Here is a 5,497-nt window from a genome sequence, read left to right on the forward strand (position 1 = left end):
ATTGTGCTTCAGATAAGCAGATGTTTGTGTTTATATTTCTGTAATTAACTGCATATTAGAAAGAAAGTTTAAGAGTCGATCGTGAGTGGCAGGGGCACGGGACTGGTCACTGAACGGTCACTGAACTGTCACTGAACTGTCACAAAATGTACAAGCAACACAATGCATGCATGCATGGTCAGTGCCCAAGCCTTTCTACATGAAAATTATAGTAAATTATTTTTAGTGAGGCAGATTTACACAGACTCGCAGGGGTGCCCTTTTAGCTCGGAAAAGTTTCCTGATCGCTGATTGGTTGGACGAGGTAATTCTAACCAATCAGAGAGCATGAAACTTTTCCGAGCTAAAAGGGCACCACTGCGAGTCAGTGCAAATGCGCCTCATTAAAAAAAATGAGTATAGGATGAGGGTGGTGATATGGAGGAAGGATAAGCGAGGGGGGACGGTTTGGGGGTGACTAAGCACGTGTTGAATTAAACTCTTGGAGGAAAAATCCTACTAGGTCCTATTCATCGCCGGCCCGAGACATCGCCTCGAAACCTCAATAAGTTGATAAATGAAATTCAGTAGATTTTAAAAACACCCTCATTCAGAATTAAAGTATGACATTTCCATGTTGAAAATAAAATCAATCTTATATAGTAACAGACAAAAAATCCATGAAGATGAAGGGAAAAAAAAAATATTTTATGTTATGAGAAATACCGCGCAAATATCTAAAAGGAAACATTTTGGTAAAATTTTAGACAATTCTAAGAATGCGGGGATCAGTACCCCCGTATTTTAAAGATTTCGCTTGTAGTGCACTGCCTGCTATAAATGATTCAAAATAACAGTCTCGAGCTTTTTGAACTTTACAGGGTACATTGAGGAATTTCCATAGTGTAGGAAGTTCAATTTTAAGTTCTATCTTTAGTCTTCTGCTTTTTGCTTTCTGCTTCTGGTTGCTTGTTTTATCTTCAAGATTTAAAGTTCAAACATCATATTCCACATTTCCATTGGGAAGTGATGCACGTCTGTTATTTCTGAGTGCGTTTAACCGACCTATATAATTTTCTTTAAGATTGACATATGCTATGTGGATAATTCGTCAGCTGAGGCATCAATATAGGAATCTATATGTTCGACAGGTACAAGTGCAAGAGCTAGTATCATCTTTACTAGTCACGAAAACTGGCTGTCGTGATTATAATGAGAACTTAGACTTAAAGCTGCAGTGTGTTTCTGCATATTTTGACTAAAGGTGAAAGAAGCACCCTTTTTTGATGTCTGGAAAATTTTCCTTCATTGCAAAAAAAAAAAAAAAAGTGCAATTTCAAAACCACATATAGTCAATTTCGGTTTTACGGCCAGTTCACATACTCTTATCATTTAAAATAGCTTGGAATATTTTTGTGTTTTGCAAGACAACGTTTTCACCTGTTATAAAATTACTGAGTAATTGTTGAAGGACAAAAGCAGTTCAGAAAAAAAAACAGAGGACTAAAATTTAGATATTACGAAAAATTGTATGCAATACCCTTGAAATATTCTATGGGAGAACGTTCTGAAAAAAAGAAACATATGCGGACTTCTATCATCTGCCCTCATATACTGTACTTCATCAATCTAGGAGGAGAGGAATGACCTCCAATCAAGTTCTCAAAAAAAAAAAAAAAAAAAAAAAAAAAAAAAAAAAAAAAAATCGTGGTCTATTTGCACTTTCTTCAACCCCGTGATCAATCTCCATATTGTGGGGTGTTCTATCCCCAGTTCTGTTTGAAGTCTTCTATTTGCTGCTTATTTGTACCATCTTCCTTGTCCAACATTCCACATTTCAGGAAGAACATTCATCGTCGATGTGAGCATTTCAATCATCTCTGTGTAATTGAGGCGAGGTTCTATTATTTTTTTTCCTGTCTATCGAATTCCTTCATGTTTGAACTCCCTGAGTCAGCTGATCATTAAGTAACCCTTGAAATGGAACGATTGCTGATATAGCATTAACTTACGTTACGTCGCTTGCTCTTTTATCATTTCGGTTTCTTTCTGTTTCTTATTCATCTTTTTACAATTCATACGCTGCCTAATTTCTCGTCTATTGAATCAACGATCAGAAATTGTTATAATAAATAACTAATGTTAGATGGTAAGAAACTCGTTAAAACAAAATGTATCTAATTTTAAAGATTAAATCAAACAGTTTAACACAATCGTATAATTTAGTCAAAATGACTCTCTCTCTCTCTCTCTCTCTCTCTCTCTCTCTCTCTCTCTCTCTCTCTCTCTCTCTCCAGCCTCAACGAGAGAGGTAAAATAATGTTAATGAAAAAATATATAAAATAATGGCTATTACTCTTTGTGATAAAGTAACACGTGAATCTCTATAAATATATGCTGTGTCAATGAACTAATAGACATCAAGTTTATAATAACAACGATGTAGATGACGTCACAAGTAGGTCGTCTTTGTTGTGATGGTGAACCGCAGCTTCAGTCTTCCTTCTAATACTTCGCATGCCGATTATCAGTAATGGCAGGGGATACATCCATACACATCTTATGTTGGTCAACTTCAGGCTAATTCTCTTCGTGGAGTGGGCTTATAGTTCTGAGCTGCCACTATTGTTAGGGTGAAAACCATAATATTCAACTTAATAGGAGGAGACCCAAATGAAAGACTGTTTTATATAAATTTGGTTTTTTGTTCAACTGACTATCTTCTATAGAATGTGGATCAATTCTAACTTAAAGATCTAGTAGGAAACATATTTACTTTCCTATCATTTACATATTGAATGATTGTTGACCTGTATGAGCAACGTGACTGTAAATTCAAGTTGGTTATTCAAATATACAGGAGTTTTCAGGACGACTTACATTTGCTGATGGCACAACTTTTACGGTTGTGGAGAGAAGTGTGATTTAGCGTCAACCAATATTTCTAGATGAACCTCTAATTGCATATATACACACATATAAGCAGACTCACACAGACACACACACACACACACACATATATATATATATATATATATATACATATATATATATATGTATATATATATATATATATATATATATATATATATGTATATATATATATATATATATATATATATATATATATATATATATATATATATATATATACACCCACTCAGATATATATATATATATATATATATATATATATATATATATATATATATATATATATATATATAGTTATATATTTATGTAATATGTTTAATATTTGCCCCCAACAACAAAACACAGTTCGTTCCAACAATAAATTGTAATATGAAGTTTGAAAACCGCCATGTTCTTCAGGACATTAATTTTTTCAAAGATCCGAGTAAATCTTTTTAATTTTGGTCAACAAAGGTTTGTGGTGGCCTTTTGGAAAAGCCGCAACTTTGCGATCTCCGGACTGGGGTTCGAGTCTCGTTCAAACTTGATAGTTTCCTGTATAGTCTGCAACCTAACCATCCTAATGAGCAAAGGATGGGAGGTATGGGAAATCTTATAGGTCTACCTGCTGAGTCGTCAACAGCTATTTTCTGGCCCTTCTTGGTCCTAGCTTGGTGGAGAGAAGGCTTGTGCGCTGATCATATACATATATGGCCAGTCTCTAGGGCATTGTCACCGTCCCTTGCCTAAGCCATTCATAGGCGACCTTTAAACTGAAGTCTGAATTAGGGAATGGTAAATAGGAATAAAATAACTAAAGCTTCCATCTACTTATGGAATGAAAATTGATTTGGTCCCTCACCCTAACTATCATTAAAAGCCATTATCCCCCGAAGCCTCAAAATGAATCCCCCAAACCAAGATCAACTCGACACCAAGGGCTAAATGACTAAGTATAATCAGCATGGAAAAAAAAGAGCCAGATAACGGCAAGTTGTATCTGCTTGGAAGAACGTAAAGAAAAAAAGTCATAACTGAACTGCTCTCGAGAAGTAAGTAGAATGTCACCAGGTACTTTGTTCTTGAAATTCTTGAGCATTTTTTTTCTCTCATCTCCCTCATCTCCCTATGTAACATAGAGCAAGTGTCTGACTTTTTTTGGCACTTTTGACAAAATTAAACTTAACTGGCTTTATAACAATAGGGATATAGACAATTAGTTTTAATATCTTTTTAGAGAAATCCAAGCTCCAATATTTACATAACATGATAAACCATTCTATTACTCTTACCTGTATTTTAATAAAAACTGGTGAAGATCTGATGCTTAATTATTAATAACCTCAAATATCTTTACTTTTATATGTAACTTTAATTCCAATAAAATTTTAGTAATAAGATTACTTTAAAAAAAAAATGGGATACGAATAAGAGTCTAAAACCCGGTTGTTGTTGACATGTTAGGAATTCCTTCATGCTAGTATCCAAGAAGAACTAATTCTAAATATATCGTGAAAGCTCAGCAACAATTATAAAGGTATATGCTGTACTGAAGTTTTTAACTGCTGAAGTATTCAACAGCATTCAATTTGAAAAGTATTTAGTAGTAGAACTGTAATTGCATGAATAAATTCATCTTTTTTTTTTTTTTTTTTTTTTATAAACTCTGGTTGGGACTTAATCTGTCGATGTTATTAGAGGAATGAGACCTTTAAGAGTGTGGTCTCAGAGTAGACGAGTTAGACCTGGATGTGAGAGAAAACTCTTAAAATTTAAAGGTGTCTGGTTTCAGTTCCAGTTTCATCAGAATAGATACTCACCAGAACGTCAGCCGGGAAAGCCCAACCCCCTACTGTGGTGCCCAACCACAGCAGTGACCTCCCCAGTAAACAGCTCAGACTCATGGTCCAACGCGGGGCTCGATCTGCTTCCATGTAAATTCTGGGCAAACACGTCACTACTATACTATCCAGGAGATGATAGAGCAGAACAAGTCATTCCTCATGAATTTTCACCATCTGATAATAAACGGCTGCCATTAAAGATTCCCTTAAATGGACTGAAAGGCAAAGTTGAGGAAAATTCCTCTTTCCCAAAATTAGTGCATTATTCCTTAAAAGGTTGATTGGCCCCATTTCAAGAGGCAATATACGAGCCCACTTTTGTATGCTCAGCAAAGAAGTCTCTCGACAGATGGGTGGAAAGATGACAGTTTACAGCAGTGAGTTTTAAGGATTAGAAAAATGAGGTTTGGCAATTAACATTTCAGAAAAGGGATGGAGTCTGGAAACAGGTTTTAGAAAGGGCGAAAACCTTCAGCAAATATGAAAACAAAGATTCTCCTCTGCATCTGTGATAAATGAAGAGAAAATAGAAATAATATGTGAAAGATAGAAATAATGCAGTAGGGGGTTAAAAATGAAGCAAGGAACGGTCTTTATACTTTATATGGACAGTTACACATATGATTACCCAAGATATAGGATATTACTTTTAAAACTTATTGTTTAGATATTCAACCCCTTATTTTGCCATGTCAGAGGTTTTTACAACAGATATTCCAGACTGTTCATTGTTGTTAAGTTCCATCACAATAATAAGATTT

The sequence above is a fragment of the Palaemon carinicauda genome, chromosome 4, assembly GCF_036898095.1.
Source record: "Palaemon carinicauda isolate YSFRI2023 chromosome 4, ASM3689809v2, whole genome shotgun sequence".
Classification (NCBI taxonomy): Eukaryota; Metazoa; Arthropoda; class Malacostraca; order Decapoda; family Palaemonidae; genus Palaemon; species Palaemon carinicauda.